The sequence below is a fragment of the Trichosurus vulpecula genome, chromosome 5 (genome assembly GCF_011100635.1).
Source record: "Trichosurus vulpecula isolate mTriVul1 chromosome 5, mTriVul1.pri, whole genome shotgun sequence".
NCBI lineage: Eukaryota > Metazoa > Chordata > Mammalia > Diprotodontia > Phalangeridae > Trichosurus > Trichosurus vulpecula.
In genome coordinates this window covers 175,030,637-175,044,869 of record NC_050577.1, presented here as the reverse complement: position 1 = coordinate 175,044,869, position 14,233 = coordinate 175,030,637, and the positions used below count along the sequence as shown (strand labels likewise).

At 39.0% G+C, this 14,233-nt stretch overlaps 1 protein-coding gene across 1 annotated transcript in view; it reads right to left on the bottom strand.

Moving 5' to 3' along the window:
• SFMBT2 (Scm like with four mbt domains 2) overlaps nt 1-14,233 on the bottom strand; it is a 248,989-nt gene that overhangs the window by 103,512 nt on the left and 131,244 nt on the right. The window lies entirely within an intron of this gene.

The following is a 14,233-nucleotide window of genomic DNA, read 5'->3' as shown; positions in this document are numbered from 1 at the left end:
TTCTCAAGGAAACAAATTCCAGCGTTCACTTTAGTCATACAGCTATAGATACAGCTGGCTAGAAGCTTAAAACTAGGATTTATCTTTCTGAGATGAAGGCCACCTCATCACTCATAGGCTATATAAATAGAGGTGGATAAATGGATGTATTTACAGCCTAACCCATAGGAAATAATGGCCAGACATAAATTCTGGCATTTCAAAATACTTAGTTTAGTTGAGCATGAAGCACACGTGCCTATATGGGGATTTGTTTTCATTTTTCCTTGAATTAAAACCTAGTGTAATTAATTTAGCTTTGCCAATATAAGTCTGACTACAATCTACAGAGTCCACCAAATGCAGGACAGGAATGCAGAGACACCTACTATGGATCCTACCTGATTAAGCTGATTTCTACACACAATGCCGAAAGGGAGGCTAGAGGGGTGCTGAAGTCACCAAACTTAGGAACTAGTGATCTAGTATCGCTTCTAGCAGCCTATTACCACCCAATATCTGCCCCTTCACCGTTCCCCTTCTCTTACAGGAGCCATAGATTATTAACACCCTAATGACAACAGAAACCATATTTCTCCTCAATCTTCTCGCCCCATGTATACCCCAGAACTATCTACACAAGGAAATTACTCCATAGATTGTTGCTTAACCGGACCAAACAACAAGCATTAACCAAGTGCTTACTACGTACCAGGCACTGCGGAAGAACTGGGGAATACAAAGACAAAAGTGAGACAAACATCCATGACCCCCATGAAGTTTATATTTCCATGCCAACAAAACCGCACAAAGGAAAATGAACACACACACATCACAATTAAGAAAAATTTAAATTAATTTAAATTTAATAACACAGATTACATTTCATTGGCACGGCAAAGTGACACTATCTAATAGTAAGAAACAGTCTACTTCTCAAAAATCATTAGAAAAAGGTGGTTCAAAAAAGCAAGACGAAAGAATACAGAAATGATAATAAACATAAAAACAGCACTTACTGTGTGCCAGGCACTGTGCTAAGGGCTTTACAAATATTTCATTTGATCCTCAGAACAACGCTGTGAGGTAGATGTTATCATCACTCGCCTTTTACAGTTGAGGAAATGGAGGCAAGGAGAGGTTAAGTGACTTGCCCAAGATCACACATGCCAGCAAATGTCTGAGGCCGGATCTGAACTTGGGTCTTCCTTGGGTCTACTCCTAGACCTAGCTGGTAGTAGGGATGATTCAGGGATATTAACATGAAATTTAAAATAAAGGTTCCTGGTTTGTAGACAATGCCTCATTAACCAAGCACATATTCAATTCAATCAGCAAGAATTTAAGTGCCTACTATCTACCAGGCACTAGAGATACAAAGAGAAAAAATGAAATGGTCTCTGCCCTCAAAAGGATTACATTCTATCTGGGGAGGGGGGGAGAACATATACATATATAAGATTATACAAAGGGAAGGAAGGAGTGTGCTCCAGGCATGGGGGACAGCCAAGGGAGACAGACAGATCAAACTTCATGTCTAAGGAACAGCACCCTCCCCACCCCCCAAAAGGGCAATTTGGCTGGAACGTGAAGGGGAATGATAAGTATAGTCTTCCCTTCCACATCACAACTTTCCTCACTGCAGTTCTGATATATCACAGGTTGTCACAAGAAATTAAATGGGAATTTTGAGGGAGTTTTATGGAAGCTGTGGACAACATGCGAAGGCCAGCAGATGACACAGAAAAAGTAGAGAAACTCAGAAATGCATAAAATATTGTGTACGGTATTGTATAATAATATCAACGTAGTTTATATTTTAATACCATAATAATTCAGACTTCTTCTCTGGTATGAAGGGGGGGCCAAAAAGCTGTACACAGATTTTCTAGATCACGGCGGGGGCGGGGAGCACCATACCCCTAACCCCCATGATGTGGAAGGGATAACCATAATAAGGATAAAAAGGTAGGCAATAGCCAGATTGTAAAGGACATTAAATGCCGGACAGAGAAATTTGTATTTTACCCTAAGGTTAATAAGGGACCACTGGAATTTACTGAGCAGAAAACTGGAATGATCAATCTTCTTCTTTAGGAATATCATTCTGGAAGCGGTGTAGAGGATAGACTGGAAAGAGGAGGACCTGAGGCAAGTAATGCAATTCGAGGGCTACTGAGATAGTCCAGGCGAGAAGTGATGAGGCCCTGAACTAGGCCTCGGTCACCAGAGCTGTTGGGAGTGCATCCTAGTAGAGTAAGCAGAGTAGGCATCAGACCTGTACCAACATTTCAAAAACCCTTGGGGTCATGAGGGCCAAGCCAGTGGTCCAGAAGCTCTGGGAGTTCCTTCCAAGCTGGAAAGACTTTTAAGTACAGGCCTGATGACTGCCTATAACATGCCTGCTTTCTGCAGACCAATCTAGTTCTGTTCAGAGAGGCTCTTCCCCAGGCTGGGTGCAGGGTGATGAATTTTCTCTCCAGGGCAGTTCTTCATCTATTAATCATGGAAGGTTTGCAATCTGCGTCAATGGAGGGAGCAGGGATAAAATTACAGATTGTGAATGAGGCATTCTAGTCTGTCAACAGGCAGTCAACAGCATTGAAGTGCTTACTTATTATACATAAGTGGATCTTCCAAATTACAGAGATTTATGGATTTTTTAAGCACTAAAACCTTGATTTTAAATATTTTTGATGGAAATTTTTTGAAATTGCATTACACGTATCCTCATTTTCTCAAAACAGCCTGTAAGATGCTAAATATAATTTAAACTTAATGACCCGGGGTCATTATTGGGAACCTCAATTGGGATAGAGATGGATAGAAGAACCAGACTTGGGATTTCATTAAAGTACATATTTCCTCCCTCCATTAGAAAGTTAGCTTCTTTCTGCCTTTGTGTGCAAACCCCACCATTTACAACTGTGCCTTACACATAGTAAGAGGAAGGAGGACAGGACCTAGGATTTAACTGGTATAGGGAATTCCCACACGAGAAAATTACCTCTCTAATCATAGTTCCAGAGCACAGTGTTGCAGGGACTTGCAGAGGATCACGCAGTTCGGATGTGCCAGAGGTGGGACCTGAACTCAGGTCTTGCTGGCTTCGGGTCCAACTTTCTATCCATTACTGATAACTATACTACAATACAAACAGGCCGCTAGGTGGCACAGTGGATAGAGTGGCCTAGAGTCAAAAAGACTTGAGTTCAGGTCCTACCTCAGATGCTTACTAGCTGTGTGACCCTGGGCAAGTTACTTAACAGTGTTTGCCTCAGTTTCCTCATCTGTAAAATGAGCTGGAGAAGGAAATGGCACTACTCCAGTAACTTTGCAAAGAAAAACCCAAATGGGGAAAGTCAGACACAACTGAAATAACCGAAAAATGATACTAAGAGAATATTCTAATAGTGCAAGATTTTCTACTATACATTTACCCGCTCTCTCAACAGAATGATGAAACTGATTTAAATTACATTGTTCATGACCTACTTGCTTATTTCTTCTCTCAAGGTTTCCATCTGTGTTGACCTTTCATATTTGTTTACATTCTAGTTTAACCCTGCCTGACTCATTCTGGCCCAGAACGCTAGGACCTTTTATGCTAGACTTGTCCAACTACAACTACTCATCTGATTTTAGACTTCAGACCTACTTTATCATAGGATGATGGATTTCGAGCTGAAAGGGAGCTTAGAAGTCATCCCGTCCACCACCATCACCAACCCCATTCTATAGTTGATGAAACCGAGTCCCAGAAATATTAAGTGACTTGCCTGGGATCCAAAAGGTAGCAAGTGGAACAGTCAGGAACAGGACTCGTACAGGTACCCTTATACCAAATCCATGCCTGTTTGCAAGATACTATGCAAGGCCTACCCCCAGGTTTCCCTCACTCCCGCAGGTGTATTTTTCATCCTGCGTTTCCAGTCTCATCCTGATCTCCCAGACATGGATCTACATCCTGTAACAGCATGTTAGGATTACTTAGCATCAGCTGTGCTGTCTTATTTTAACACCCATTTTCTGGTAGAGGGCTTCTCTTTTGGAATAAATTACATCAATTTAAAGAAAAATACTTCCTTAGAGGCCTTTCTGACTTCTGTGTTTATTCCACACAGTTTTGGCTGTGGCTATATGCCACATGGTAGATGTTACTGGATGCAAACTTCAAGGTAAATGTGCTGTTAACAGTGTTATTTATTCTTCTTCAGCTTAGTAGCCCATGAAAGGCTTTTAGGTTAAGAAAAGACTACGTTCATGTCTAAGTCTCACAATCTCCCACTGTATCCTTAATTCAGTCATTTAACTTCATTGTCTCTCTTTTCATCTATGAAAATGACCATATAACTCATTCACCATAAAGGCCCAGAATGTGAAGTACTAATTAAAATGATAGTACTGTGAATTTAAAAACGATACGGTATTCAAATCAATAGTAATACTGGGTACTATCAGACACACAGGGTTTTTTTTTTTCAAATAAACTTTTATTAATTTCTTATGTTTTTACATAACCGACATTTTCTTTTTTTACTGGGTAATTTAATCATATTATTAATAAGGCCAGAAGGTTATTAATGAAAGGATGGCCATTTGGCTGTCTGTCTTAGACCAAAGACCCCTAATGGCAGTGGGGACACAGTTTATATGCCCTTCGAAGAGGAGGTATTCCTGAAGGATGCCCAGTCACCTCTGATTGGTTCATCAAATGGGAGGCAGGCTATCTTGGGTAATACGCCTTAGGTCACTCAAATCTTGATTAAAGAGAGATCAATGACCATATTGCCTGTCTTGATAATATAGGGGAGAATCAACATTTCCCCAGACCTATCTGAACAAACACAATGAGTAAGAATACACCCATTAGCCTAAACTTCGAATTTATTTTACTGTCTGATTAGATCTTGGCCTGTATAAATCTCCAAGAGAAATTTCCCACACAGGTTGCTTTCTGGATGATGAAGTAAAAAAGGGTAAAAAACCTTGGTCCTAATACAATAATTAGTTATTAAATATAAGAGAGAAATATTCATTTATCACATTACCCCATTTAATTCTAATTGAGAGATGAAGTCTCCTCAATGAATTGCTGATATTACAAACACTTCATCAAGGTTTCTTAACTCTGGGGCTCATAATGGGTAACACTGTGGGGAGGAAAGGGGAATAAATTGATTGACACATTGACAAAACCAAAAGAGACAGTCCTCTTCAGTAAGTAGACCTTTCAGATAAAAGACTGAATGGGAAAAAGTAAACTGAAAAAAAAATGTTCATTTAAGGCTCAGAAGTCTCATCTTATACAGCTGTCTGATTCTCAGGACACCATCTGATGTAGCTCCCTGTTCCGGGGCTGGTCTCAGAGCAGTTTCCAGCTGAATCACATAACCTACATTTTCTAATGCATGCCTCACACCTCTCTGAGAACCATCCTATATCTTTAAAATTGTATAAAAGGAATAAAGAAGGAAGGGGCGTGGGAAATAGTTTAGCAAAACTAATCAATATTTTGAAAAAAAGTCTTTCATTTGCAACATTCTAAGCTTATATTCCTCCTTCCCCCACTCTCCCAACCAGGCTGGTGATGAGAGAAACATAGGTAACAGAAAACAACAAAATGACCCTGAGAGCCATACTATTAATTCTGGACTAAAATCATTGAGATGTTTCACTCTGGACAGACCTAGTTTGAATCCAGTCCTACTATCAGTATTGGAAGCTAAGGCAAAAAAGAAGCTTCAAAATCTTGTGGATGACCCACAAAACAGACAGCTTTGCTTATCAATAACCAAGAGCTCACTATTGCATCAAAGATTCGTTTTGCCTTTGCCCAATTCTGAGGTGCAATTCATACACCAACATTATTAGATTAAGAATGACATTATACCTAAAATTGCTTGGTACTTGCTAAAACCTCAGAACATTTACAAATATGTGAAATACATTCAAAAAAGTGTTGTTGTTTTTTAAACACTGTGAAGTCCAGGCAAAAGCGATGTAGAAAACCTACTTCTCCCTAACTGATGTTGGTAATGCCAGTCCCATCTACATTCATTCGCTGTACATTTTATTCTTGCCCCAAAGTAGTTTCATATTGATCAAAACTAAAATGCCATTCATTTTATTTGAGGAATGTCTTTTCAAGTAGCTGTAACAATTTCTCTTCAAGGGAGCTTATTTTTAGTCAAGTAGAGTACTAGTGACATTGAAAAAAGAGATCTTATAAGCCCCAACTTGCTTTCTACACTCCTATTTCAATCAATTTTATTCTTACCAGTGTCTAGGTGGGAGCTGGATTGTACTCGATGACCTCTGAAGTTTGTTCTAACTCTGAATTTCAGTAGCCCTCTAGGTCACTCACTTGTACTTGTGATGGTTGCGTGGTTTGTCCTTCGTTCTCAAAGAGGACCCTGACATCAGGGAGATGATGACATGACTTGCAATTGACTCTGAGTGAGGGGGTGCTGTACAAAGTCACCAGCCTCACTTTCTCCTCCAGAGCCACCTGGGTGCAGTGGCCAGATATCCATCAGGACTATTGGAGATGGTCCAGGATGCAGTGAGGGACGAACCTTGGCCCTTTTAAGCTAAGGTCTTTTCAGGTTCTCACTTTGAGTGAGGCATCGCCCATTCAGTGAATAGGCCTCTTTAAAAAGTGAGTCAAGGGATGGCCCCTTTAATGGGAAAACAAAAATCAAACTGGGAGGGGAAGACCCTGAGGGTTGCTGGCCAAAAGAGAAACAGTTATTATTTACTTTCACTCTGAGCCAGGAGGGCCCAAAAAATAACCATTAAGTGTAGTGACCAGAAACAATGGCTTAAAGGGGTCACAGTCACCCTTCTAGGACACAAAGAGGCCTCTGTAATGGAATGTTACATTGTCTTTTTCTGATGGAGTGGCTTGGGCCCTGGGAAAATGTAGTTCCATGTATTTTATTTTGCTTTTTTATTAGATATGGAGTGACTAAAGATGATTAAAAGAAGGAATGGGTGACAGGGCAAGCTCCGGGAAGAGACCAAAGAAGATGAGATGGAAGGTACATGTAGAAGGGCTAGCTATAGAATGAAATAGGGCACCTCTTTCTCAGAAGCAGAAGTATACCATGACATAGGAGGTATCACAGGATTGCAGGGCTATTAGAGGTCACTGAGACCTCTTAATTTTACAGATAAAGAAACTAGGGTTAAGAAAGGAAAGACGGCTTGCCAAAGTAAGTGTCTGAGGCCAAATTTAAACTCGAGTCTTCCTGACTCCAGGTCTGCCAGTCTATCTAAGGCACCACCACTTAGCTGTCTTCAAGTGCCACATTAGTATGTGAAAAGAAGGCCTCAAATAAATCTCATGGATTCTCAGTAAAGTGTTTATGAGAAAACGTGGATAAGGTTTACCCAGGGTAAGGAAGCCTAAATGGGCTGCAATATGTAGCAACAGAGGGAATTATCCACATTCATGAGGTCAAAGATCTATTGACACATTGTGCCCAGAATGGAGGTGACAGTTCCGCAGTCCTCTGTCCTGGCAAAGGACATTTAGATTATGGCCAGTTCTATAGATCAAACTTTAGGAAGGGCATCGCTAAGATGGAACATATTCAGGGAAAGGTGACCAAGATGGTGAAAAAAAAACTTCAAATCATGATAAATCAAGATCAATTGAAGGAAGTGAGGCATCTCTGATAAAGCTTGACAAAAGGATCAGACTAACCAGGATGCATTTCACTGTCTGGGCGTCAGGGACCCGACCTATGCACCTCTGTTTTCCAATCTATAAAATAAGAAAAAGGCAGATGACTAAGCTCACTTAACTCCTGGGAGAAATGCTAAGCAGTAACTGATTCCTTGAAATCATTCAAATCCTAAATGATGAATCATGTTGGTTAAATTAGTTAGCTGTAGTTTGTGCGTTTTTTTTCCTTCTGGAAAAATAAAATGAAACCTTGATTTTCGTAGTGCCTGCTCTTTATTTTGACGAAAGGCAAGATATATAAATACAGTTATTAATAAAATACCACTGCCAAAGGAGATGGCTTGATATCAGTCAAAAGTGACAGGGCATAAACAAAGTTTTGGGGGTTTTTGAGTATGACAACAAGCTATGTTACTGTAAACTGAAGCTTTTGATAAATTATAGACATTACTTTGAACTCCAGTCCAAGCTTGTGTGGTAGGGAGCAGAGTATTTTATTTATTTCATTTACAAAGAGGTAAAGGAACAGAACACAACATGGGGTCATTTTAAATTCAACTCTTCCCTCACTTAGGTTATTTTGGAATCGAATGCGCTTATTTTCACCTGATGACTAAAGAATTCGAAGTTATGCTCTTTTTAATTTGGGGTATAACTATCAGCTAACACTTCTTTCTGTCTTTTTCTCCCTTAGAGGATTAAAGCCCATCTGACAAAAAAGACCTACAAATAGAGCTATTAAAGATTAAATCTGCACTAAGACTTTGGGGACATCATATCTATGTATCTATCTACGTATGTACACGTAGATGTGTGTATACACACCAACTCACATATATGTGCATATATACACATTTGTATATGTTGTGTGTATATGCATGCACACACACAAAGGCAGAATGCGATATATAACAGAATAGCTTCCAAAAAGACACCACAAACATTTTTAAAGTACTTGTGGAGGATTTTAATTTAAAGAAAACAAATATATACTAGGCCGAAATCAACACTTGAATGCAGGACTCTACTACTGACTGTTATAAGATTGATGCTTTAGCTGAGCCAACTGTGCATTTCTCCTTCCATAATTACCTGCTTCTCTATTGTTCATGGTGTGGTATGAAGAGAAATAATATTAATGCAAAAAAATCTTGAAAAGAGTAACAAAATATTTTTGGTGTATCATATTTTCATCAAAAGAGATACCACAGGAGAATTTTTTTTCAGTTCTGATGCTCTGATTGCTTTATAGTCTATAGGGAATTAGAACATTGCATAGGCTTCTCTTCAAGACCCCAATTAATTTACATAATTTCCAAGAATAGGCTTCAGTGAAGTGAAAGGAAGGCTGTTAAATTAGTATTATACTCAAATGGATACATAATGAACTGCTCCTTCCATTATTTATTCAAATAGGCATGGTAGTATGCTGCACTTAAAAATCTCCAACGCAATTATTGTATCGTTGCTGTTTTCTTCCCTGTCAGCGAACTGGTGTTCATGTTTGGTAACTGAAACAAAACCTTACACAATAAAAAATTACTCCTTTAAATACTGGTCTTACCCCAAAACAGCCATTAGGATGCCAGCATTTATTAAATCAATAAGATGCCTGGATTTCCATTTTTTTGCAACAAATTAAATTTAACTCATGAACTATTTATAACAAAAACATACAACTCCATAAGCCAAACTTGTAAAAAGCACTTTCATTTTCTGCTTACAGTGGCAAGATAGAGGGTTTTTAAAAAAAAAGTCAAACACTAAAGAAAAATGCTTTTAAAAAAAGGTGTTTGTAATGAGAACCACGCTCTGCAACTGGAATCAAAATGTTTCTAACTGGAAATTACTATCTTAACAATATTCTGAACAAGTAGCTCTCCAAAGCTTGTAAAAAAACGGATAAAATAAATATGGGTCAGTATTAACGGCTTTTATTCAATAATAATATTTTGCACCTTGTGTGTGTTTTTAAAGGGGCAAATTATCCATTTTTACTTGTATTAACATCATGAGAAAAGCAGACACAACTATAAGCAAGAATCACTCTGCCTTCTTCCTATCTACTTAATTCTCTCCCAATAAACCAAGGGCTCTCATGTTACCGCAGCAACACCCTACATAGTCTGAGTACTCTGGGCTGCAAGAGAGCATGGCCCTATCACTGCTGGACAACTTCCCCCCTAGCTTCATACCCCAACCATGAGAAAATAGCTGGTGGAATTACTGATGTGTGCCCCTTCTGCTTAGGGCATTGAGACAACTAAATGTTACCATGGTAACATCACTGAATGCTCTTAACTGCCCCCACCACCAAGTCCTTATTCAGCCCGTTCCCTTCAAAGAAGGAAGTATGTAATGAATAACATTTCTAAGGGGGGAAAGCATGGGGGAAATGCCCACAAAATACACAATGTTGCTTCTCGTTCTCGTCTCTAGATGTTGATACAATAGCTATTGAAAAATGACCCTCCAGAGTAATAATCTTGTGAATAAAATGAAATGCGACCCTCCATAACATCCCCTCAATGGGAAGGCACAGGGAATCCATACTGCCCACATCCCATTCATCTCCTTTTGGCAGTCCTGCTGCCCTCGGCTTCAACTTGTTACCCCTCTACTTCCAGCAGAGGGGACAAAGTAGACTTTTGTTATTTCCAAGCCTCTGTCAGAGGATTCCTGAAAGGACTGTCCCATCATTCCTTTGTTTTCGCATCTCCATAGGTGAGCCACCCTGGGCCACCTTCAGCCCTTCTGGGATGAATCACCATGAACTGAACCTCTGAGTTAGGACTAGTTTTTATCCTACGGGGACAAACCCTGGTATGGGGGACCGTGACTTATGCAATGGCCACTCTGTGCTGCGGTCATCTTTCCTTAATGCCATAAGCACGGCTACCCGTGTGAAACTAAAACATGTTGTAAAGAGCTAAAGAAAGAAAAATTAATAATAATACTGGCAACCCCCCAGGGTATCTCGTACCATTTAATCTATGTTTATAGAAATAGAGAGGCTGTTTAATAACAGAAGTTTTCTTTATCCCATGATAGACCAACATCCTGTAAATAATTGAGTCTCTGTTTAGGAAAAGGGGTGCTCATTCTGACCTCAGGCACAGGATTATAGAGGTCATTACTCAGACCCACTGAAAATGCGATTTAAGTCAGTAAACATTTATAAATATATAGTACCTACTGCATGCAAAACACTATTCTGAAGGCTGGAGCAAATACAAATTTAGGTGAGACACATTCCCTGCCCTAACAGAGCTGACAAACCAGAGCAAGATGAGGTACAAATTGATCAATTAACAAGCATTTAATAAGTGCTCACTACATCCAGGAACCAGCACTCAAGGAACTTACATAGTAACAATGAATGCAATATTAACTTAAAAAACAAATAACAACAAAGTAATGAAAAGTTAAACCGCAGGTCCTTTACATATGGACAACTTTCCTTCTCAAAATTCTGTCGATTATTCATCATTTTCTGCTTCTTGGGCATATTAATTGCCGGTGTTCCAATTCGAATGCACAGAACGTATAATTCTCACCCAGTTTGGTCAACTCTTTGATTTGTTTGTTTGTTTTGGGGGGAGGGGGGTTAGATTGTTCATTCTCTTTATTATACCTATCTATACCTTAGTGGGCTATGCTGTAGTACCCAGCGGTCTCAAAGAGTCCACACATGGTATGTAAAAGCCTAACACACCAGAACCACATTCTCCATGTTCAGATGAACCTTAACTGGCAATCATTGCTTCCTTATGGAAATAAGATTAACCACCTGCAGTCAATGGAAAATTCTGATGAAATTTCTGATGAATCACAGAAATCGCGGAATTTTAGATTTCAGGTATCACCCAGTTCTAGTTCTTTCATTTTATACGTGAGGACGCTGAAGCCCAGAAAGATTAAACAACTTGTCCAGGGTCACAATGGACATTTCTTAAAATCACCTGTCTTCTTTTGTTGAATCTATAATCCACTGAATTATATATAATTAATTCAATGAATTATACATTTGATAAAAGACAAGTGATTTTTAAATATTATTAGGACAGCTTACATCATATAATTTTTATTATAGCTAGTATATTTAGTTACAAATATGCGTGTATATGTACACATATGCATACACATATGTATATATACATAAATGATACATATACATGTGTGTATTATATATGTGACTATATGATCTTGTTTCCAGATTTGTTTAGAGTTTTACAAATATGATCCTCACAGCAACCATGGGAGGTAGGAGTTACTGTTATCCCCATTTTTACAGAAGAGGAAAATGAAAAGAGCCTCTGTCCTCATGGAATTTACATCATCCTTGGGGAATAGACACAAATAAAGACAAAGTTCATATAAAGAAACTGGGGATGATAAAATATTTCCTATCAATAATGTAACAGATCCATGATCTCCCTAATGTGCACAGTCCCTCCACAGATCACAACTCAGCCATACTTTCTCATCCTAACTCTGACCCGCGTCCTCAGAGGCATCATCCAAAGGGTCAGTGAGACTCAGGGCACTGGAGCTTCAGCCAATGCGGCACTTAGGTCATCCAGCTGTTTTCTCTTATTCTTGCTACTTGCTATCTTTGATGGCATTTCTTGTGCCCAAATCATCACTGCTGGCCATCATATTAATTATTTCTGTCAGGGTGTGTCCTAATCCTCTCACCCAGAGATTGACAGAATCACAGCTCAGAACTGGAAGAAACATCTGGTTCAATCCATGCCTGAATAAGAGCCTCCTCTACATCTTGCCCCGCAAGTTTTGACTGCCAGCCTTTTGCTTGAAGGCATTCAGTAAGGATGAACACACTATTAGCCTACACTGCCCATTTTAGTTTGAGTAGCTCTCTTAGGTTACAATGTTTTTCCTACCCTATGCCTAAATGAGCTGCAGCAGCCTATACCCACTAATTAATTCTGTCCTTGGACCCATCCAAGCAGTTCTGAGCCCTCACCCAAATGGCAAACTTCATGAAGACAGAGGTTTTTTGCCTAAGTGTTCTCTTCTTGAGGTGAGATAACTTCCACCAATCCTCATGCCATGTTCCTAAGGTCCTTCACTATTCTTGTTACCCTACTCTGAAAGCTCCCCAGTTTATCAATATTCTCCCTAAAATGTGATTCCCCAGAACTGAATGCCTAATGTGGTCTGACCAGGGCAAGCTCTAACAGAATTGTCCTCTCCCTAGTCTTGGACACTGCTTCTCACAGCAACCTAAGATTATATTAGCTTTAGTTCACTACTACATCACACTGTAGACTTGTAACTGAGCTTATAGTCAACCGAAATCTCTCCTATCCTTTCTCTTTTTTAAATACGTTTTTATTCATTTTTATTGATATTTCCCCCGATCCTTTTCAAATAAAATGTTAGATGGTTATACCTTCCTCATCTTATATTTGATGAAACTGATTTAGGAGGGAAAAAAATCTCAAGAGTAAGACTTTACATTTATCACTAAATTTAATCTTACTAGATTTGGTCCAATGTTTTTACCCTGGCAAGATCTTTTTGACTCCTGATTGACATCCATCATCTTAGTTATCACCTTCTCCCACATGAAGCCTTTCCTAAACTCCTTAACTTCTACTGCTTTCCCTCTCAAACTACTTTGAACTTAACTACTTTATGCAAATGTACATAAACACACACACACACACATATATATAAGCTTTATATTTATACTGTATATATTTACATATGCATTTGTTTCCCATTAAAATGTAAGCTCCTTCTGAGTAGGGATTGTTTCATTCTTTGTACTTCTATCTCTGGTGCCTAGCATAGTATCTGACAAACAGTAGGTACTTAATAAATGCTTGTTCACTGTTCTAGCTTCGATAAGCATGCCCTCTTTTTTTATTCAAGCCATTGATAAAAAAGTTGAACAATATAAGGCCAAGCACAGATGACCTTCTAAGCTGACATGAAACATTAATCCTCAGGTCCAGCTATTCAAATAGTTCAACATGAACCTTATTATATATTCTCTGGCCCACATCTCTCCATCTTGTATACAAGAAAAGGTTGTGAGGTCTATTAAACTATAAGTCACATTACAGTGCCTAGACTTTTCTGATAATAAGAAATGTTTTCTTCTTAGAATTTTGTAACTGTGTGTTGTATGGCTTCTCAATTTCTTTTGCTTTTACCCGTAAAATCAAATTTCCCCAACTTTTAGTTCCTAAGTGTCTACTTGGTCCCAGACAATCCCAAAGCACCTGGAGAGATACAATCCTCCATATCACCCTAGTAGCCAGCCATGGATTGGAGACACTGCAATCCTGTATTTTCATATCTCTTCAGCCAATTATTATACTGAAAACATTGAGCTGAAAGCAGATGAAATAAATAGCTCTTTGTTCCCCCCACCCAACTGCCATTCTGGAACTCTTGAAAAGAAGGGAGTGACTACTCTAACACACATCAGAGATGGAACTTTTCCTAACCAAAAACGGAAACTAGGAAACCATCACTGAGGGAACTGAAACACCACTACCTCAAAGGGGACACAGATTAGGAAAATTA